Genomic DNA, 24361 nt, shown 5'->3' on the forward strand with positions numbered 1-24361 from the left:
TACACAGACCAGGATTAATGCTACAAAGGGTGTTCTCTTTTCACACAGCAAGCTAATAGGTAAGAATATTCTTTGCCAGGTCCTTTCTGTCTTAGGTAGATATGAACTGAACTCCAGTCCTAATCTTCCAGTTTATAAGGATATTTTTGCCCCTGGAATATTCCTGAATGTAAAAGGACAGAAGAGAGAAGAATAACACAATATGAACCCCTCTTAAATAAATAAATAATTAAATACAACTTAATAGTTCAATTTTTACTTAGCTTCCAATATGTTTGTGTGGAAAGAGAAAGTAAAGTCTTAATTAGAAAAACATGGCTGTCTCCAAATAGTTTACTGAAAGAAGATAAATTTATAAAACTCAACTCTGCAGAAGTAGCCAAAGCCAGTATGGAAAAGGAAAAAAAAAAAAAAAAAAGGAGAGAGAGAGAAAGAACAAACTTATCAAAAGTAAACAGCACATATCTAAATTTTAAATCACTGCACTTTGATTTGCAATTATTTTTTGAGCATACCTTCTACCACCAAATTAAAAATAAGCAGTGTAGACTTGTGGAAAATGAAAGCATAATGCACAGAAAATCTGCCTGTGAAAATCTGGCCCCACTGAAGCCAAAGTCAAAATTCCCATTGACTCTAGCAGTGCTGGGTATTTTTCTACACATACAACCTCCCATTGATGTGGAGTACAGAAGCTAGCCTGTAATTCCTTTTATCTTTTGTATATATATGTTTTGTGTTTTTTTTTCCTTTTATAATGCTTGTCATCATGTGTTTGTTTTTTTTTTGCCTGTCTCCACTGGCAAGTGCTCTAGCCACACCTCCCAAGTCATAGAATCTAAAGGTAGGGCCTGGGAGAACAAAGTACTGCCCACTGTAGGAGAAAATCAGATTTGAGACCTTCTAAGTAGCCCAAATGTGCACAAGTCCAGGGGATGTGATAAGATTATCCTCAAGGAACTGGTGGATGAAGTTACTAAACCACTATCCATCATATTTGAAAAGTCATGGCAGTCCAGTGAAGTTCCTATTGACTGGAAAAGGGGAATAATAACCCCATTTTTAAAAAAAGAGAAAAAGAAAGACCTATCAGTCTCACCATTGTGCCTGGCAAGATCGTGGAGCAGATCCTCCTGGAAACTATGCTAAGGAACATGGAAAACAAAAATGTAATTGGTGAGACCCAACATGGTTTCACTAAGGGCAAATTGTGTCTGACAGATTTGGTGACCTTTTACAGTGGTGTTACTGAACTGGTGGCAACTGACTTCCTCTACCTGGACTTGTACATTTGATACTCTCCTGCACAACATTCTTGTTTCTACAATGGAGAAATATGGATTCAATAGATGGATCACTTGTTGGCTAAGGAATTGGCTGGAAGGTTTCAAAAAGTTGCAATCAACAGCTCAATTTTGAGACCAGTAACAAATGGTGTTTGTTTGACCCCTTAAGGATCTGTACTGGGACCAGTATTATTTAACTTATTTGTTGGTGACATGGCTGTTGGGATTGACTGCACCCTCAGCACGTTTTCAGATGACACCAAGCTGAGTGGTGCAGTGGACACACTAGAGGGAAGGGATGTCATACAGAAGGACCTGGACAGGCTTGAGAGGTGGTCCTGTGCAAACCTCATGAAGTTCAACAAAGCCAAGTATTAGTTCCTGCAACTGGGTTGGGGCAATCCCAAACATGAATACAGGCTGGGTGACGACTGGCTTCAGTGGAGATGGACCTGGGGGTATTGATGGACCAAAACAATGAACATGAGCCGTCAATGTGTACTTACAGCCCAGAAAGCTAATCATATCCTGGGCTGCATCAGAGAAATGTGGCCAGTAGGTCAAGGGAGGTGATTCTTCCCCTCTACTCCAGTCCTGTGAGATCCCACATACTTTGTCCAGTTCTGAGACCTTGAAAGTAAGATATGGACTTGTTGGATTGAGTCCAGATGAGGTCCACAAAGATAATCAGGGAACTGGAACACCTCTCTTACAAAGACAGGCATGGGGATTCAACCCCATCACTAGCAAGCCTGTTCCGGTGTTTGACCATCCACATAGTAAAGGAGTATTTACTAATGTTCAGCCTGAACTTCCCCTGGCACAGCTTCGCATCATGTTCCCTCAAATCCTATCATTGGTTACCAAGGAAAAGAAATCAACAATTCCCTCTCCACTTGCACTCCTCAGGAAGTTGCAGAGCACGGAGGTCACCTCTAAGCCTCCTTTTCTCCAGACTGGACAACCCAATGTCCTCAGCCTCTTCTCAGAGGACATGCCCTCCAGCAATTTCAACAGATTTGTTGCCCTTTCCTGGATGCTCTCAAGGACATTAGCATCATTTTTATATTGTGGAGCCCAGAACTGCATACAATATTTAAGGTGAGGCTGCACCAATGCTAAATATAGTAGAAGAATCACCTCTTTTGACCAGCTGTCTACACTTAATTAAATTCACCCCAAAACGTGATTTGCCCTTTTGGCAACCTGAGCACACTGTTGGCTCATGATGAGCCTGCTGTTGACCAGCACCCACAGATCCCTTTCTGCTGAGCTTCTCTCCAGCCACTCATCTCTCAGTCTCTACCTGTGTCAAACATTACTCCATCCCAAGTGCAGCTCTCAGTATTTTCATTTGTTAAACTTCATGCATTTGCCTGTCACCCAGTCAGCATAGGCAATTCAGATGTGAAGATTCTTTCAACAGTTAACTAGTATCATCTGAGTTGATGCAATCTCCTGCCAAAGAGTGCAGTAGGGCAACTCAGAATTAACTCATCTTTTGAACAAGTACAGCATTTGATCTATATGCTGAAGCACTTTTATAACCTAGCAGATAGGAAGAAAAGAAGTGCTAGTATGAAGACAGAAAGATATCTGAAACATTAAATTCAGACTAGGATACTATTTAAATTATTTAGGTTTTGAGGTTCTCTAAGTCAGTGGAAGGAAATTGGCATCTCAGGGGGTTTAAGTTTGACATTTCAAGTAAAATAGGGTGGCTGCATCTGCCTTGGACACTCTGTGACCATGAACCAGCTGGATATGGTTAAGTTACAAGTCACTTAACCTTTCTGAGCCTCAGTTCTTCATTTGTAAAATGGACTAACTGCATTCCACACTTAAAGAGGAAATTGGATTACTGAAAATACAGCAAAATGTCTGAAGTTTTCAGAAAGCAAACTAGTAAAGATCATAAAATTAGAGAAGATGATGGCTTATTGTAGATGCAAAAGGTGTCTGTGCATATGGGTGGAGTATAATGAATAGACGCCCTTGATGGTATGCAGAGCAAATCACAGCATTTATGCAGAGCTGCATTGTGAGAAAAAGGTCTCAACTTTGAACGGGTTTGGTCACAGCAAGGAATGAACTTGACTGTCCTCTTTTTGGATTTCTGTCAGTGTATCAGCAGGGTGCTGATGCATAGAAAGACTTTACTGACTTCCATTTCCATGAGCATAGCCGTATCTGTCCCACTCCACTCCATGATTGTAGAGTAGGACACACACAATTAACAATCATTGATTTTATGATTGATCTGTGGTTTTAGGTATAAAACACTGTGAAAGAGGTGGTTTGGAGAATTCTTTGAAGTAAAATTCCTTGAAGTAAGATGATTTTGTTTTCTATTGTTAAGTATAGTGTAACAAAGGAAAAATGAACTTTCCTTTTCCTACAGCAGTGCAAGTTGACACTAGGCACAAACACAAAGTTCAGTTTGTTGTTATTTAAACTTCTTTAATCCTGGCTACTGATGCTTGTGGAGAAGGAAGGCATACTTGGAGAGAAGCCATACTTTCTCAAATTGATTAAAAACACCTTTTGAACAATAAATAACGTTAGGGGTCTGACCTTTAAATGCAATGATACTACAGAGTTCTGCAGTATAAAATAAGATTCCTGTTCCCAGCATTTTTGAACGTTGACTTGTCAACTACTCTTTTTGACAAGCTTCCGGCTTAAAGATCAGTTTTTTACTTCTTGTCAAACAAGTATGCCTCCAGTAGACTTTACAGGTTAAAAATATTCAAGAGAAACCAGCATATCTTTGCTCAGTGTGTGGGTAACTTTGGTGCTGTTTGATCACATATAGATAGCACTGGATAAATTGCTGGCATTGTTTCTTGTCATCTGATAAAACAGGGCAATAAATTTTACTGCAGGTTGGCAGCAGGAAGAGCTGCTGCAGGTCAGGTCTGAGGTGAATGGTACTTTTATAAGGATTGAAGGAGACAGTAAAAATTAATCAAATTGAAGGATCAGTAGTAATCAGAGGCAGCCTAAAGCCAAGTGGACCCAGCTTTTTTTTTTTTTTTTTTCCCCGAATAATTGGTTTCTAAACTTGCAGTGAGAATGAGATTGCCTTTTTCTTGATCTGGTTTCATAATTGGTGTCTTCCACGTTCAATCCACAACATCCATTAATCATCATCACACACACAAAAATAAATAAATAAATAAATAAAGGAGGGAAAAAAAAAAAAAAAGAGACAGGATAGCAAGAAAGTGAGATACACAAACAAGGAATAAGGAAATTCAATGTGTATAGACATTACCTTACCCTGTGAAAGGACCTCACTCTGCCGGGATCTCGCTTGAAAAGCTTGGCTGTATAAATGAGGAGTCTGAAAATGAAAGATATTGGCATTTTCACAAATGTTCTCCGGCTGTGGGTGCTAACCTACTGTTACCCAGATGCCTACTGAGTTCTCCTTGCTTCTTTTTCAGCCCCACATAAACTGATATAAAAGTTCTTGTCAGAAAGATATTTTAATGTTATTTCCCCTCAGTCCTAATGTATCAAGGCCCAAGTTGCCTGAACTAGCTCAGCTCTTTTCCAGCAAGAAATTTGCTGAAGTCTTTGTGTTTCTCTTTAGACACTCCTTTAGCAAACAGTTTCCATCATCAGATCTATTGCAACTTAGGATGAGGGAAGGAAGGACCTCTTATGCTTTTTATGAGTTTCAAATTGTAAATAAAAACATTGATTTCAAGCTAACTGTTGAGTTCAGCGTAACCTACTCTCTCTGCTATAGATGAAAACATTGGAACCGCAAATATCTTCTATGGGTTACCAGGTTCTATTGCAGTTTATAAAGAAAACACAAACATCATTAAAGCAAAGCATCTTCTTCAAAACTGTTTATTCAAGCTCCCAAGAGTCCTCTTCAAGACCTCAAAGAGAATCTAAATTTCAGAGATTAAGTATATGAATTCCAACCTAAGAACTCAAATGCTGCAATAGGCCCATTGCTTCTTGTAAGGAATGCTGTTTCACAGAATTGGAGAGCTAATTTGAGCCTTTTAAATAGACATAACACTTATTAAAAGGCAGGCAGAAATTTAAATTCTGTATCAATTTTGTCTGTGTGACATAAAGCAGTAATGAATCATTAAGTCTAGAATACTTCAAAGCTAGATCATTATGTTATATACCTTGCATCTTCATAATTTGCAGTGAAAGACAGCCTTTGCAGAGAACAGCTAATAAAAAAAGGAAAGTGTATCTGTAATTATTTCAGACTTTAACTGAATGATACGGGTTCTCGTCCTAGTCTAAAAGAATTTGTAACACCAAGCAAAAGCAAAACTTCTTAGAGTGAAACATCACAGATAAGGGGGCAAATACAGGTCATCCTTGCAAACATTCTCATGATGTTGACGGTAGACATTTTCAGCATTTGGCACAAAAAATGAGCTACTCTAAAACTGTGATCTACATTTTCTTGCATACATAGCTGGTGCATTTGAGATAGACACCCTGAAATCTGTTTAATTGCATTAATTGCATTGAAACATATTTCCAGAAGAACAGAAAGGCTATCTGTGAAAAAGTTATGTTTTTATGAACAGGGCAGCAATTTTTCTATGTACATCTGACTATTTCAGGTTTACAAAACCACCAAGGTGCTCCATGCTCATATCTACCATGATGCAAACTTCACGTCGGATCATTTAACAGAATGTGAAAGACCAGAGTCTTTGAATCTCGGGTACATTGCTTGTTACAATAGGTCTCTCCACTACACAACAGTCCTCTGAAAGCTCTTTATACCTATCTGAAATTTTGCATTATGAAAGGAAGGAAGGAAAGAAACAAAACAAAAAAGGCATTTTTTTTTCATGCAAATATCTGCAATACGTCAAAAAAAAATAGTAACTTATATTTTTCAATATTATGATTTTAGATGCATTCTCAGTTCTCATGAAAAAGTACATTAATAATCGCTGAAAGCAATAATCTGACCAGAATTTTTGAATTTTAATTTGTGTATTTTGTTAAAATAGAGAATTTCAATGATAAATATACTTTTTCTTTTTTTTGAATTAAAATATTTCATACAAGTTTTTTTCTCTAGAAATTCTGTGGTTTGGTAGACATTGGTAGACAAGTTATCAGCAGATTTGCCCACTTTTCTGTTCTCTAAGTGTGCCTTGATCACTGAGAGGGGGGCAGAGAAAGAGATGGAAGGAGGGAGAGAGAAAAATGTAGACTTTTTCTATGGTTAGTTTTAATGACTGGAAGTTGTTTGTGTAACTCTTGAGAAACTTGCACTTTCAGGGTAATCAATCTATTGTTTGGTGACTCCATGGCAAGGTGTTAGCCCAAGGTCAGCGAGGACCAAGAGGGCTGCCAAAAGCTCAGCCATTTTTGGTGGGCTGTGTGAAGCATCCAGAGAGGCAGTCCTCATTCTTGGGATAAGAAACAGTATGATTTCCATTTCTACCTCAGTGTTCTTTTAATACTACCAACATCTAGGAAAAAATGGTGGCTTCAGTCCTTGGGGCCTTCACTTCAATATTTGATTCAGCTCTTTTCATATCCCAGATAAACACCAGTTCAAAATACTAAATGATTTTCTTGAACCCAATGAAATAGCAAATTTTATTCACATAACTTTGAAAATCTGCCTTTTTAAGCTCTCTAAGCTCAAAGATTTTTCTAGATGACCCAGTGTCGCTGTAGATGACACATCAGACCAACCATTTTTAACTTACATATAAGCTCAAACTGTACCATTTAAGATAGTAAAACTGACCATCTCTAAGTTAGACAGTTTAACCTATATAAAAGTACTACTGAAATACTTTCTGTTGGCTTTTACATGGTAAAATTGAGTAATTTAAATGATGGAAAGTTTTGTTATTTTTGTATAATGCACAAAACTCTTAATAGCTCAAAAGCTCAAAGTACGTATTTAACTTCACCGTTTCTCAAATATCAATATCATGGACATTGTAACAAGACAGGTATTCAGGAACAAGATTTACTTTTTTATTAAGAGAGAGAGGGAAAGACAACCCCCTAAAATTAATGTCTTATGATATTAAATTCCATGGGACATTATATTTTTGAGCAATTCAGTGTCTTTCAAGAAAAATGACAAAAAAATCAAAATTAATTATGAAAGTAGAATTCTAAAATAATTAAATGTTTTATTTGAAAATAACAAACATAATAAGTTTGATCTTACCAAAGTAGTTTTGATTGGTTTTGTTTTATAAATAATTTCATTAAAAACTATTTCTTTTCATAAAACAAGTTGATTTCAGTGAATCAGCAATTTTTCAGTGGAAAAAGATTCTGTGGGAAAATTTCCAAGAAGCCCTAGTTGTGTTATCATCTTTGTGGTACTTGAACAAAATAACAAGGAGTAGGGGAGAGTGTACATACAACCCTAAGCAATATATAATTTATATTTATTTCTTTTAATGGGACTTTGAGGGGGAAAACATTTTGTTCTTTTTTTTTTTTTTTTTTCAAAATAATATTTGCTGAGATAATGTAAGTTATGCTCTGTTATCTACCAACATTTTTACAGGCAGGTCTTTTTAAATAAAAATTATTGATGCATTTCTTGAACTGGCAGGCTACTTACCATATATTTATAAAATTGTTACTAAAATACTTGTTCACATTTCCTGCATTATGAGGTTGAGACTCATATGCCCTTACAAATAAACACATACATGCAATCATGAGTTTGACAGCAAATCTTTGAGAGCAAATATATAATGAGCAGTCTTTGGGCAACACTCTTATATCTACTTAGAAGAAGTATTCTGTGAGGGTTTATAAGCATAATATTATGTCAATGTAAAAAGCTCACAAGAAAAAATAAAGGAGTTGAAATATATTTGCAAGACAAACTTTTCTAAAGGCAGTGTTGTAACCCAGAGAGAAGAAAGAGTGCATCAAATTAGAGGTAGAGCTTAGGGATATGGTTTAGTGGGGACTTAGCGTTAGGTCAGAGGTTGGACTCGATGATCTTGAGGTCTCTTCCAACCTAGAAATTCTGTGATTCTGTGAAATAATTTTATTTTCCTACAAATGGATTGGCCAGCTGTAACAAGCACCATGAGGTTATTTTTGCAAAGGCTGCTGCATGCAATGCACAGAGTAGCTAACAACTTTTGATCACTACCTAATTTGAAGTACCTGAGCTAGCTCTCTCTCACATCTCCCATCCCATGAGCTTTCTGTTTATTTTCTCCATTTTGTAAATCCTTTAAACATAAAAATAGAAATGAGGAAACAAGTCTAAAGATGTGAGGAAAACACAGGGGGATGGAAGGGGTTTTAACAAGTTTTTGAGCCAGACACATGTTACCACATGGTTCACATTACAGACCAGTGTATTAAGAGTAGACCACCACAACACACAGGTGGAAGTGTGAGTCTGGGAGCCATTGAAGTTAGAATACTGAGAATTTTCCCAGTGTATCACAATTACAGAAACATCTGTGCTGAATAACTTTGTGCCTATAGCTGTGAAAATACGGTGTCCAACAGCCCTCAATATTTCTAATTTCTTATTTCTTTTAGGGTGGTCTTGTGTGACATACTATGATCACAGGTTTCAGAGCCATGAAACAGTTTATTTTTCACACCTTCATTTTATATGTGTTTACTGATTCAGAATTCTTTCCATTTTAACATATACCATGGTAGATATTGAAATGAAAGTAAAAATTAGTTCAAAAGATATCTATGTAAGGGGCGGATACTGTGTTGGATTTAGTAGATTTAAACATACATTTACACTAGCTTCAAAATTAGAAACCAAAACTTTTACAGTTACTTTCCCCTGGCAGCCCATGCAGTGTTGTGCTCTGCACTAGTAGCTAGAATAGCATTTATACAACAGCAGTATCTTGGCTGTTGCTGAGCAGTGCTGGTATAGCATAAATGCTGACTACCCCAACCACACACCCCCAAAAGGCTGGCAGGCTGGGGGTGGGAAAGAGACATTGCCAGGACAGCTGACCTAATCTGACCAAAAGGATATTCCATACAGTATTATATCATGCTCAGCAAGGGGAAGAGGAAAGAGAATGGGACTTACACACACTCTTGATATGAAAGTGTGGGTCTTCCAAAGCAACCACTACAAATACAGGGGCCCTGCTTCCATGCTGTGGCTGAACATCACTTGCTGATGAGAAGGAGAGAATAACTGTTTTCTCCTTTTGCTTCTTTACAGCCTTTGTTTCTATTTTTTCTTTTCCTTTAATTAAACAGCTCCTCATCTCAAACCATGAATTTTTTTTCCTTGTTTTTTTCTCCCCTTGTTCTTTTGACAAGAAGGAGTGATAGAAACACATGGTAGAGTTTGGCTGTCTCCCAGTGTGAAACTACTACACCCAGGCACTTAAGAACATTCAACTGATATGGGTTGGTCCTTTACAGTTTTGGTGACCACAAAAGGAAAGTCACTACTCCCTCAGTCATGTCCTCCAACTCAGAGGACCGCACATCCAATATCTATCATTAATATTAAAAACTGATCTTTAAAAAAAAAAAAATCATTAAATGCTTTCACCTTTTCCTTGTCTCTTCCTGTTAGGTTACTGTCTTCTCCAAGTATCAGTCCAATGTTTTCCTTAGACCTCCTCTTTTTGTTTACATACTAAAGTGTGTAAAAAGCCTTCATTGTTGTATTACACCACACTGGCCAATGTCAACTCAAGTTGAGCTTTGGCTTTCTTGTTTTATCCCTACAAATATGAACTGCAGCACTGTAATCTCACTGTGAAGCCTGACCTTGCTTCCAGAGATCATATATTTTCTTTTTCTACTCAAATTCCAATAGGAGTTTTACCAGTGATGGCTGTAACTCCCACACAGGAATAGCACAAAGCAAGACTGTACCAACTAGGGTACTTATAGCTATAAAATATAGCACACGTAGGACACCCCAGGTTTGAGCAATTTCCACTTGGAATGAGGCAGAACCAAGAAAAAAGTTTCTCTGAGATTCAGTATTCACAGAAGCCACTCCCACTCCTAGAAGGTTGAAAATATAGTGTCCTCTCTCCTCACCTTCTCCATCCCAGGAATACTTTAAGTAAATAGCATAGGCTAACCCTGTTTTTGTTGTCATTGAAAAAGAATCATTTAATAAACTACTGAATTTGAGCAAGAGATTCTCACAGAATGAGAAAAGCAACTCCAGAGGACAGTTTATCCTGTCTCTTAATAATCATCATTATAATGTAGAATGCATCAACACCCAAAAGGACTGGTATTTCTCCACTGACTATAGAATGAACAACAGTAACTAGTTTAAACTAGATGCTAACTTTCAAATAGGTGAAATCAGGTGTAAAGGATTTTGTCATCAATAATGTTGATGGGTCAAAATTCATAGCAGCGACAGGCTTCTTCAAGGCAGTCCTCCAGCTGTGCTTCAAAACAAATCTCTTCTTTAATATGCTAGTCTTTAGCTGACAGGTGCTTAGTAGAAGCAACAGTCTATGTTAGGGATTAGCTCTGCCCTTTTCCTTCTAGAGGCATTCAGCATAATTTTGCACAATGGTACAAGCATGAAGACAGGAAAAGCTCTTCTAAGAAAAGTGATGCTGAGGGTATATCTGGGACAGAATCAAACCATTTGGCTTGCCTGGCTACATTCCTTTCAAAAAGGGGATCTGCTTATTTGCAGTGTATGTACAATTATATATTCAGTCAAATCGAACCCAGATGTCAATAAATGCCCAGATGTTGAGTAAAACAGAGAAAGGTAGCAGAAATGGAAAATTCTACTAGTGCTGGTAAGCAAAATGTATTCTAACTTTATAGAGAGAACTGTCAGCCAAAGGAAAATTGAGATTTTGTGTAGATCTTGCATCAAAAGTAGTGTTTAGGATTAATGTAGATACCAAGTTAATATGAAAATTTACATCTGCTAACATAAAAGAAAAAAAAAATAAACTACATTTTTCTCCTTAGTTGAGAGTCTGTTCAAAATCTATACAGCAATGAAATCCTGAAAAAAGTGCTAAAATGTGAGTTACTCAGATATAGCCATAGGTTATTTTCATAAAGGAGATTTAGTGATGTTCGATACCTTGGGTCTAAAAGTCTTGCTTACCTTACGAGCTTTGTGAAGGTTAGACTTCAGGTTCATCCACACAAATTTCCAAATGTTTTTCTCCACTGCACAGCTAAGTCATCTGTTCACTGAGTGACAGCTCATAGCTGCACATAAGAAATCTACTGCATCTGAACATATCTTAGTTTCCAAAGGTTCACATTTTGGTCAAAAGGCAGTCAATGTCTACCAAATCACTTCCTCTCAAAAGAGGCTATTTCCATGTCAATTACGTGCCAAATTTTCTATATGGAAAAGTGACTACAAGTCCATTTTTTCTATTGACATTTTGTGTTTGGCTCCTCGTCCTCTTCCTGAAGCTATTTTAATGGAAGCTATGCATACAAGGCAGAGTCTTTCAGTTATTTTTATGGGAAAAATAATGGTTTTGTAGGATTGTTTTTGTTTTGGGTTTGTTTTTTGTTTGTTTGTTAGTTTTTGTATTTTTTTTCTCAAGAATTGTTGGAACATTTTAAACATAGATTTCTGCCAAACAATCACATTCAGATGGGAACTATGAATATAAACTTTGGGAATGGATAGTGATCAATTAAAAAAGCTATGAGAGAATTAAAAAGAGGATAGAATGGAAGTGTTATGCAACCTTAATTATATTTGCCATTGCTCTTCCAGCTATCAGCATCACTAAGAAAAAGTAAATTATGAATCCTTTTAACATTAATTTGTATTGTTGCTTCACATTATTCTTGTTTGGCTCAATGAAATAAAAAGTAAATACATAAGAAACTGTGTTTGAAATATTGTTTATTTCAAACTAACATATTACTAAACCGAGAATACCAAGCCAATAGGAAAATTAATTTGATATTTAGAGTCATTAGCTTCACAATATCCATTCTAGCATTCTGAAAACATTCTAGAGTGATTGTTAGGACAAAGCTGGTGTACTAATAGATTGAGTGAATGACGATAGGAAGATGCACAAGAAGACAGATGAAATCTAACTGTGCTTTAGGCCTAATGTTTCATTACCTTGCATATTAAATAATAACTTATGGAATTAACATGAAAAAAAAAAAAAGGTCATTAAATGCATATTCAGGACAAAATATGAGAACATCAATATTATTTAAGAAATATGGAAGCAAAAATAATATATTAAAATCTGGTTTTTTTATAATTAAGTGAACAAGGAGATCAAAAAACAGGTCTTCTCAGCCCTTTCCCTAAATAGGGTTGTGTGGCTGTTTCTTCTATAGTTTCAAAGACAACAAGCAGTTTGACTGATGAAGGGTTTTCCCTCATTTTCCTTGGTGTAAGGAGTGGTGTTGGTGTGGGGTAAAAACGCCATCTCACACTGATAAGAAATAACCTGGAGCCACAGAGATAACCATTCATGACATCCTCATTGTATAACCAGAGCCTAAAAAAATAGTAATCTAAGATGTTTCTAGGAAAGGAAAAATAAAGCGGATACCGAGATCATGTCACTTCAAGTAAATAAAGCAGTCCAGGACCCAGTCTCTGGCTGCAGGCTGAAGGACGTGGCATGACTCACTCCCACACAGCTGCATCCCCCCACCGCATCAGGATTGGGACCAGATTGTTCAGGCAGTTCTCCAAACCTTGCCAGGCATTGTGCAGGAGACTGTTCACTGGCTGCAGCCAAAACTGTGCCCAGGACCAGGCTAATAGTTTAACGGAAATTGCATGCAAGTGCGCTGACTCTTTTCATTTGCCAGCACTGACACTGCAACAGGGAACTGATCTGGGGGGCAGTGGTGGAGCAGAAAGGCAGTGCTGCCTCTGCAGAGGGGACTTCTGTCTGTAAGCTTTTGTTACTCAGCTTAAAGGACTACTTTCAGGGTAAAGCTGTACATATTTCAATAGAAGATCAAGTCTCAGCAAGGGTTGCCTGAGTTCTTACTGTCTAATAAAGATTCAGTAAATTTATGTTGTAGTAAAAACAATTGGGAGTAAAATTTCTTTAAAAAAATACCCCATTCATCTGACTACAAAGTGAGTTGCAATAAATACAGTATTGAGAAACAGAGCAGCTTAGCAGGGTTGTAAGTGGTCTCTGCATTCTTGCTGCAGCTCACACACACACATACACGCACATATACCATCACACTCTCCTCCTCGTGCTGCTAAAAGCAAACAGTGTAGATGATGGACAAACACTGCAAGCACAGATGTGTCCATTACAACCAGCATGAACTGCGCTCGTGAGGAGCACTGTCACTTCTGAAAACCCGAGTGTCTCCGGCTGTGAAAAAGCAGTGGGGTGTGAGAACAAAAGAAAGAGATGTTGTGATTAAGGCAGGGCTAATGGTTCATTAACAATATCCAAGGCCTGGCCCTGCAGCTTAGAAGTTGAGGATTTATCTTGAAATTACCTTTTGTTTTTTTTGTCATTGTTGTTGTTGCTGTTCATTTCTTTTCTCTGCCTTTTGAAATGGATTTTGTTTCTACTCTTGCCCTTTTGTCTGATGGCTCCTAAAACATAAAGCAAATGAAAACACAGATTGAGTGAAAACAATATTTTTTTTTCTTCTTCATCTCTTTTTTCATCTCTATGTCTGATGTGTGAGTCTGAGAAGAGGATAGAGGGGAGAGGCAGCATTCCTTTCTTCAAGGATGGCCCTACCCTGGTTTTTAGGGTCTAGCTTGGCAAACTCAGGGCATCCTTTAGAGCAGGTACAGTGCTGACCCAAACCAGTAACACCACTGAGACCTTTCCAACAGTTTAACAATGTCATGGGTGTGTAGCAGTGCCCATTTGGCACTAGATAATTTACTGTATAGACATGATGATAGCAAGTCTCTGGAGTTGTCCAGATGTTCAGTGTTGTGTTCATAGTTGCCACTCATGTTGCCTCAGTTGTCACTCAGCTGCCTCACTCACTGAGGCACACAACAGCACATACTTTTATTTGGATGCCACAAAAGCACCCTGCTGATGGACTGCAGCATGGCCTGAAAATTGTTTCAAACTGTCTGAACTAGAAGAAAACAAGCATACACACAACCATAACATAAAGCCATAGAGATTGTACATAATGTCTGAAGGAGCCTCAGGGTCAAGGGCTATGCACTGGGAGGCCAGTCGGTCTGCTACAGGGGGAGTCAGTCGTGGAGAGCTGGTGCATAACTGGGTGTCTGGGTAAGGGATTGCTCCCTGCCTCAGTAACCAGCACAGACAGTTGTTGATATTGGCGCTACAGTTCACAAAGTTCTGTTTTAGAGCACCCAGTAGTGACTCATAGCACTTAAAGTTTCCTTGATTGAAGCCACCTTAGGATGTGGTTTTGAGATGTCGGGAGGGAGGAATCTTCCTGTTCTTCCTCAGACACCGGAACAGAAATGTGCTCAAGTATTTCCAGGTCTCATTTCTGTCTTCCCAGCCAAAGACATGTCACAGGTCTGGTCCTGGTCAGGTAATTCTTCCTATTTGTACTGGTGGTACAGAATGATGTAGGCAGAGCAAACAAAAGCACTGAAGAGCATTTCAGGAAATGGTTTTGGAATTCTCTAGGTAACAGTGCATCCGCAATCTTCAGTTTCATGTGGAAACCAATACAGTGTCACATCATTGCTGTGATGATTCTACTGTAAGTCTGGGGTGACCAAATAGTGGAGGTTATCCTCCACTACTGACAGCTTTCAGTTAGGCACTTCTATTTCCTTTACGATACCTGGGTTCCAGATGGAACATATACATATATACATATACAATATACATAAGCATATACAATCAGGGAGGTTGTGGAGTTACCTCTTTAGATATTCAAGGCCTGTCTGGATGCCTACTTGGGCAGCCTGCTCTAAGGAGCCTACTTTGGCAAGGGGGTTGGACCCGATGATCTTTTGAGGTCCCTTCCAACCCCTACAATTCTGTGATTCTGTGATATAGAGCAGAGAAATCCTAAACAATAACACATTTGATCTAGGAGTTATTTAAGTTGGTTAGTTGGGAAGCATTACATGCAAGGCTGTATTTTAAATCTCATGTTTTATAGTAATTCTTCAGGATATTCCTTTATCTCCTCTTCTTATCCAAAACCTTCTCTGGCAGTTGCCCCCTATGTATTTGCTCTCAGATGTGTAGTGAGGGTGACTCCTTTATATATAGTTTTACAATCCTCAGTACAAGGCATATATCAATGAAAAAATTAGTTCTGCAAAGAGCAAACAAAGGTTGATTGGAGGACTCACCTTGTGAGAAGTTGAGAAAACTAACTTCGTTCAGCCTAGAAAGGAGATAGTTTCAGGAGGACTTAACAACAGCTGGACAGAACCTACAAAGTTATTACCAGCAAGATGGAGGCAGATTTTTCATGGTGGAACATGGCATGAGGATGTCATACTGATAAATGATGTAAAATGAAACAGAAGAGTTTCTGACTTTTTAAAAAGAGAAGAGGTTCTGATGCTGTATAGGGAAAAACCTTTTTACTTATAGGACAGTCAGGTTTTGGAAGATGTTTCCTAAAGATGTTCAGTCTCGATCATCAAAGGTTTTAAAGACTTGAATGGAAAAAGCCTTGAGAAGCCTCATCTCACCTCATAGTTTATTCTGCTGAGGAGGCTGCACTAGAGGCCCACTAAGATCTCTTCTAATTTGATTTATCCTATGATCTGAAACTTATATGTATAAGTCATCATCAGCTTCTCTTAGTCAATGGAGAGAAACAAGAACCTCTAAAAGGTTATTCATCTGATCTAACTCAAATCTCCAGCTTGGGTTGAGCTGGCTTGCCTGTATAAATTCTTATTTCACTCAGTAAACAGAACCCAATGTCACAGAATCACAGAATCACAGAATTTTCTAGGTTGGAAGAGACCTCAAGATCATCGAGTCCAACCTCTGACCTAAAACTAACAGTCCCCACTAAACCATATCCCTAAGCTCTACATCTAAACGTCTTTTGAAGACTTCCAGGGATGGTGACTCCACCACCTCCCTGGGCAGCCCGTTCCAATGCCTCACAACCCTTTCAGTAAAGAAGCTCTTCCTAACATCTAACCTAAAACTCCCCTGGCGTAACTTTAGCCCATTCCCCCTCGTCCTGTCACCAGGCACATGGGAGAACAGGCCAACCCACACCTCGCTACAGCCTCCTTTAATGTACTTATACAGAGCGATAAGGTCGCCCCTGAGCCTCCTCTTCTCCAGGCTGAACAAGCCCAGCTCCTTCAGCCGCTCCTCGTAGGACTTGCTTTCCAGGCCCCTCACCAGCTTCGTCGCCCTTCTTTGGACCCGCTCAAGCACCTCGATGTCCTTCTTGTAGCGAGGGGCCCAAAACTGAACACAGTACTCGAGGTGCGGCCTCACCAGAGCCGAGTACAGGGGGACGATCACCTCCCTAGCCCTGCTGGTCACAGTGTTTCTGATACAAGCCAGGATGCCGTTGGCCTTCTTGGCCACCAGAGCACACTGCTGGCTCATATTCAGCCGACTGTCCACCATCACTCCCAGGTCCTTCTCTGCCTGGCAGCTCTCCAACCATTCCTCTCCCAGCCTGTAGTTCTGCTTGGGGTTATTGCGCCCCAGGTGCAGGACCCGGCACTTGGCCTTGTTGAACTTCATACAGTTGACCTCAGCCCATCGGTGCAGCCTATCCAGATCCTCCTGCAGAGCCTTCCTACCCTCGAGCAGATCGACACACGCACCTAGCTTGGTGTCATCTGCAAACTTACTGAGGGTGCACTCAATGCCGTCATCCAGATCATTGATGAAGATGTTAAAGAGGACCGGCCCCAGCACCGAGCCCTGGGGGACGCCACTAGTGACTGGCCTCCAACTGGACTTGGCTCCATTCACCACAACTCTTTGGGCCCGGCTATCCAGCCAGTTTATCCAGCCAATGTAAGTAATTTAAACTTAGTCACCTAACATACAGATCACTCAAATCTTGTGATAAATATCTCAGTCTTGTGTCCTGTCCCTTCTTTTGCCTGTTAGGATTCAAAATTTCCTCTCTAATGATTAAATCCTAGGCTGCTCCTGGAAGCAAAGAGACAGCCACAGGATACTTTGTGCAGACAGCTGTTGTAAGATATACAGGCTATATCTGTATTAGAGAATAAAATGGGAAGAAAGAGCTGGCTAAAGCAGTGAATGACAATTGTACTCCTTAACTGTTAACACCCTCTCTGTAACAGCTGTAGTTCCTGCCAGATACCACTCTCAGACATAAATCTCAGTACAGCTTGGGGACTGTGCCCAATAAGCAGTGTGGATATAGCTACCTCGTTTGGGAAAAAACACAGAAAACACAGAAATCCAAACTGTGGATACAAGGCATGCTTCCCCAGCTTGGGGACAATCCCTAGCCCTGGAGTAGGCAGTCTTGTTGCCCTAGCTTAGCCAGTGGACTGTCTCAAACAAAACTGGTGGGAGTGTAATCCTTTAATGATCACCAAACTTCAGTTTATAAAAACTATTTTATTTTCCTAATAACTAAATGACCTTCCTCTGCTAGCTTCATGACTGTAGATTAATATGCTCTGGGATCACTGCCCAGTCACTTCTGCCAACACAGGAGCCATTCCAGGAGACATGTTCCTCTGACTCCCTGGTTAGATTTCAGTATATTTCAATTTTCCATTTGTAGATTATAATTTTTTCCAGCCCATGGTGTTCTGGTAACATACTAGATCTCTTGGAAAGTAGAATCAGCGGCAGTTTCCCATGCTAATTCATCTGCCACAGTGGCGGTATCTAAATGTCCACTTGAAATCTCCTTGGATAAATAAATCATGCCCTATTGTAGTGAATTATGTAGTGTTTTTTCTCTTTGCATCATCCTACTTCAGAAGTTTTGCACTAAGGCTGATTCTTAGAGAAAATTTCCATAGTAAAACTGTACAGTACAGTATTCTGCATCAAAACGCTGATCACAAATGTGAACAATGCATCACTTTGAATCTGATCCTGCCTGGTTCTTCTTGTATTTTCAACTTGAAGTTCCTGTGGGAATGCCTACAAGTTATTTTAAGATGCTCCTCTAGAACAAATTAATTGCAGTTACAGGCAGAAAATCTACAAGCACTTCCCAGGCATGGCTGGAGGCCACCCTCTCAACTGAGCAGAGCTCTTTAACCTGTGGACATGACACCTCTCATTTTAAACCAAGGAAATCATTTAGTGGTGTAATTAATTAGGAAATCACTAAGCTTGCCTGGACATGAGGTAGGTGGCTTTCTTACCATACTTCCCCACCTCTCCTCAACTTCAATATTTTTCTAGCAAATATATGAGTATATTCAACAATATTATTAGAACATCAGACAAGTTTCAGATAACTACTAGTGGCATAGAAACCTTCCACCTCAGAAAGCATTTGCTTCAACAGCAGTAATTATATTAATCTTAGCTAAACTACCTGTATTAGAAGTTTGTAGATCATTATATGTGGAGCTTTTAAACTGTTTTGTTAGTGCTAATATCCAGTCCTCTCCATGTGCAATATTTTACAAGGATGGTGGGATAAGTACCTCACAAATTCTAAGACGTGTACCCCTGCAGCATCAGAAGTTGTGAGTGCCACTGCATTGCATATAAATTAACTGGAGCTGACTCTCTGAAGCATCTGGCACTGATGCACCATTTTGAAAAATATAAGCAGAACTACTCTTCTCAGAGCAACCTTTGTGCAGCTGTGTGCCAGGTGGGGATGATGGCCTAGGCCTAGAAGAGTGATAGGATCCTGGGATATTTTGTCACAGTACGTGCATAGAGCTAAATGAAGGAATACATATGGACTAGAGGTTTAAACAGGTTTGACATAAAGATCAGCTAGGTGAGGGGCACAGGTCTGGAGTCTTGATTTGAGGAACTTAAAGAGGACATGGAGTTCAGAAGCCAGGAGATCAGGAGCTGCTCTAATGTTTCTTCTGAGAGCAATCTTCAAACAAATACAGTTTGAGAAACTCCCATTTTAACTCTCTTCCTCTGAAGGGATACCAGTACTATGCATAGACCAGAACACCAATCCTGTGCACACTCAGCTACAAACCTAGGAGAGATCTTTTTGCTAACATGGGGAATGACTACAAGTGATGCTATATGTGCATACAGTTTGCATGCTACTGTGATATACTGAATAAATAATAATAAGTATAAAAACAGACCTACATTTTAGCAGCCATATCTCATCTATATTTGTAGATCCACAGTCCTAAACATAATAAATATAGCTGATATTGTCCAATATGTATTTAATGCAGATATTCCAGGATGCCCAAAAAACACATTGAAATATATGAATTGATTACATAAGCAGCATTTTTAATGAATAGGGTCTATAGATTTTATAGTATTTTCTCTCTCTTGAATCTTGTAAAATACATGGAAGTCTTAATTATAGATGAAGATATCTGAACTATGTTGGCCTTTGATTTTATACTACAATATGTAATTCCTGCTGGTGTAATAAACCAATAAGCTCAGTATTGTTATAAATGACTTTAAATTTATAAGTCTATCAAAATACCTCCTGGTTCCTGTTAATGTTTAGGAAACATTTCAGAAATATTTCAGGTTCCTGGCTGAAAGAATTGCTTCACTCTTTGCTGAGCTTCTGTTGATCCAATGTCTTGAAATAATCAGTGGTTTTAGGTACTATATGAGTAGCACACATGCAAATGTTGTGTTTACATGAGAGATACAGAAGGAGCTGAAGGAAAGTAGAAACCAGTTTGACTGCAAGGACTTCCTCCAGTAAGTTTTTTGGATGTAAGAGTTCCATTATCATCCAGTTGTAAATCACATTTTTGTTTGGAAGGTAGGAAATGGATGGACTGCCTCTCAAATATCACCCTCAAATCCCGGCCATTTTGCTAATGGACAGACAACTGGTAAAGTTCATGCAGTATTACTGTTACATGCCTGATTTTTCCTGCTTCTTAATGAGATTTCAGCTCTTGCTTGCTTTTTGGCCAAATTCATGTCAATACTTTCGCAAAATGAGTTTCACTTCTCACCTTGAAGATAACTAGTATGTGGATGCTAGCAAAAGTTGACAAAAGTCAGGTGTTGTAGCTGAAGATAGTTAAAATACATTCCCTCTTTTTCTTTGACTAGGTGCACCTTGATATGGCTCCTGGAAATTCTGAAGCTGGAAACAACAAAACCCAGAGTGGGAAGGGAGGGCAGTAAAAGGAACTGAGACCTGTTTGCTGATATTATCAGGCTAAATACATAAAATGAAGAAGCATCTGATTCTACTTTTAAAACTCAAACTTAGAGCATGTACTAGAAGAACCTGGTAATGTTTTATGACAGAAAACCAGTAAAATCTTCTTGTCAAAATACTAAATACCACATAAAGCAGTTACAGATGCTGTATTCATGTAGATTAGCTAAAACATGGCATAAGCTGTAGTTTCCTGAAACTCTCTCCTGAAGCCAAAACTGAAATGTTCAATGTTTGTTTTTTGTTGGTGGTGGTGGTTTTACGTTTGGTTGGTTGGTTGGTTTTTGGTTTTTGGTTAGTTGGCTGTTTTTGTACATTTGGTTGGTTGGGTTTTGGTGATTTTTTTAGATTGGCTGTTTTCTTTTTTTTGTTTGTTTAGTTTTGTTGTTGTTGTTCCTCAACAAAATCAGCTTTAAAAATATGATATTTAAAAAGTGTTGTATTTTCTAAATTATACTGACTTTGGGCTAGGTATTTTTTCTATTGAAGTTCACACCATAGTCTGAGACATGTTAATTTAGGGTAGGCGTCTACTCTGTCAGCTGTTTGGTAGAATGTATAGACATATATTCAAGGTCTTTCATTCCCTGGAAGCCTGAGGAACATTGTGGATATTGCCTTTCAGCACTAAAACTGGTCAGCTTATGGTAGCATTTTCTCATTTCAGTGTCTGCAGGTCCAAACCGCAATGATCCACAAGGGGATTAAAGCATATATTAAAGAGGTTTTTAGCCCCTGTAGATTTCTCCTTCTAATTTGCCAGAATTTTATGTACCCCTTTCCTGACCCTAAAAGTTATATTTTCTTCCATCTGGAATGATTGTTTCATGTTAATATGTTGGTTTGAATATAAAACATAGGAATGTTGGTTAGCAGAAAACCTAATGAAGGCTCTGGGTTTTTTTCCTTTGGGGGCTTTTTTTTTTTTTTTTTTCCTTAAAGAAACACTACTCATTTGTTCAGGCCAAGAATGTAAGATTTCCAATGTTACTCATGCAAATCTAACATAAAACATGAACATTAGGTAGTAAATCCATGTTTAGGCACCTAAATAAGCAGCCTGATTTAACACATTAGCATTCTGGTAAAAGCACATTTTTTATTACCAGACCTCTGTCATCTGAATTCAGTCAGACTTATTAATAATTGAAACCCATCTTATAAGAGGGACTTGTGTCTAATATCTGCTGTAACTACCATTATAACAATTACACTGGAATAAGATCCCAGGGAAAATGAGATGTGAACAAACTGGATGACATTTTATGTAGGTACTTCATCTTGGACAGCATCTTCCATCTGAAATGGCCATTGTAAAATGGACTACACCTCCCAATGGCTGAAAATCCAGTTTGTGTAGTTAACCATGCAATGTACCTTATAAAGGCTCTGGTAGCTGAATACATTTTTGAGAGCAGAATTTGGTTGCAATGTTCTCTTGTTGAGAATTTCCATTTGTTTGATTTTTTTCTTTCTCCCACGTCCTCTACTTATTCTAAAGAAAAAATGTGTTTTCTCTTGCATAAATGAAAACCCAATAAACATTAAGCCCACTGAATTTTTAACTAAGTAGTTCTGAGAGAATGAATAGGAAAAAAATACACACATGGTAAACTCAAAAGTACTTAAGTAGACACCCATATATGGTAATATGTATGGGTTAAATACTAACATATTTGGAAGAAACACATGACAAGAATCCCTGTCCAGAGCCAAAGCCTCATAGACAAAGGGCAGAATTTACCACAGGCTTCCCTATCTCAGCTGCACGCAAAGCACGTTTCTTTTTTGGATGCATCTGGACCATCATCCATTATGCATTCCATATGACATACATCTCAATGGGGTTTACTTCACCTGCTTTCATGAAGTGAACCTTCTTCTTCTTGCTCTCATATAATAAAAAGGTTTGCTACTGAGTATTAAAATGTGTGCAACATATGGCAGGCATCTGTGGTGTGCTGCCATTACACTTGACTCTCACACAATATGGTGAGACATCTTTCCTTCCAAAATCACCTTATATCTAAAACGCGAATGCAAAGCAACACACCTCAGTGAACACCGAACACATAAAGAGCTTCAAATAGGTTCTGTTCGACTGCATTTTGCCTAGATGTGTCATGGAATAGCACATATATAGGAATCAGTTTTAATGTGGTCTGTTCCTGTTTTCATTCAGTGAGGCTTTGTTTTAACTTCTGCTTTGTTTTCACTACTTCTTTTTTTTTAATGAAATTTAAGATTATCATTAAGAGTGCAGGCCACTGGTAACAAAATGTTTTTCCATGGTTCCAATACACTGTGCACTACATCAAGACACTTTGTGCCCATCAGCTGAGACAAGATAATTCTTTGAACTCCACGCCAAGTGTGATGTAAAATGTATAAAAATGCATTCTCAGTAAAAGGTTTAAAGTAATAAAACTTACTTCATATTTGCAATGTCTTCAATGTATGCACAGTCTGCTAGTTTGGTAGTTGTGCTTGTTTGGGAAGCAAACAGATATAATTGAGATCCTTTCCTTTTGAATGGGTTCCTGAAGCTTCTTAATTATCCTTAACTAATCCATTTTAAGAACTAATTTACAATTCTTCTCCTGAGCATCCTTATGCCAGCAAGTTCTCACTTGCAGGTATTGAAAGTTTAAAATTTTCTGCTGCTTTCAGGCTGCACCCACAGAAAATGTACATGCAAATGTCAAGCCTCTCATGCCCAAATGTCAGCACATGCTGCCTGTGCTCACATAGCCATGGTATAATCATTTACATCTGTGCAATATGAGTTCAAAACTCGGGTGTTTCACTCTTATTTACTGTCTGGCAAAGTAAAGAGCTTGAAATTACATTTTCTTTAAGACCAATCTAATATACCAGCTAGTATAAGAGTGTATTAATGTAAGGTTTCTCTTATCCCTCACTTACCATAGCAATAGAGACTTACACTTCTTTGGTACTTGCCCAATCACCAACTTAAGGTGCAAGACCCTGGAAAGCTAGACCCACTTTATGCAGAAGCTGAACATTTGTCTTGTGTTACTTTCTTATGTTGTATTGCATTAGAAATGCTTCCCCAGTCAGATACTAATGTGTAAATGAAACGGTATTCCCAAATTATTCATCCTCCATGAGAATGAAAAAGATATTGAAAGAAATTCAAAACAGACTGAGGATTTTTGAAAGATATCTTTCAAAAGGGAAAAGAAAAAGGGCCATCACACAAGGCATTTCTAGAAGCAGGTAATGGGCCATTCACATCTGCTATCTGCAGTGAATAACACAACAAGCACATTTCTCGGTGATATCTATAGTTGTACCACTATCACCTTACTGTAACCCCATGCAACCTCTGTTACTGCAAGAAGAGGTGATGCTCTGACTGTTCACAGGCAGGAGTAGGAGGCAGGCATGTAAGCATTGCATGCCACAGGGTCTGTTTCAATACTGAAGACTGACGCACATAGACACGTGCAGAAATATATCAATCCTTTGAAAAAAACAGTGAAAGAATTTCTGGCATTCACCACTATACCTGGCTCTGCAAAGATTACAACTGTGAGCCATGTTGTAGGCGTTGCAGGCATGGAGAATTTGCAATGTATCAAGAGAACATATTGCCTCTATGAAATGAGTGCAGCAATTCAAAGCAATTTTGACTGAAAAGGACTCATTTTAATTTACAGTTATGGCTCTTTCACCATCCCTGAAGTATAACATTGCCTTAAAATGGATATAAGTAATCCTATTCTATCCCACTCTAAGGCTCGTTTATGTTGCTTAAGTGCAAAAATGAAATGTCTGTAGAATGGCTCTCG

At 38.5% G+C, this 24361-nt stretch overlaps 1 protein-coding gene across 4 annotated transcripts in view; it reads right to left on the reverse strand.

The window, feature by feature from the left end:
• Positions 1–24361, reverse strand: part of LOC137854797 (apoptotic chromatin condensation inducer in the nucleus-like) — a 93676-nt gene that overhangs the window by 45705 nt on the left and 23610 nt on the right. For 3 of the 4 annotated variants that reach the window (XM_068678669.1, XM_068678668.1, XM_068678672.1), the window contains 2 exons: positions 13743–13842; positions 4564–4632 (listed from right to left, as the gene is read on the reverse strand). The gene's annotated coding sequence lies outside the window, so the exon portion shown is untranslated. The remainder of the gene's footprint in view (positions 1–4563; positions 4633–13742; positions 13843–24361) is intronic. The other variant, XM_068678667.1, reaches the window with a different exon arrangement.

The sequence above is a fragment of the Anas acuta genome, chromosome 3 (genome assembly GCF_963932015.1).
Source record: "Anas acuta chromosome 3, bAnaAcu1.1, whole genome shotgun sequence".
Classification (NCBI taxonomy): Eukaryota; Metazoa; Chordata; class Aves; order Anseriformes; family Anatidae; genus Anas; species Anas acuta.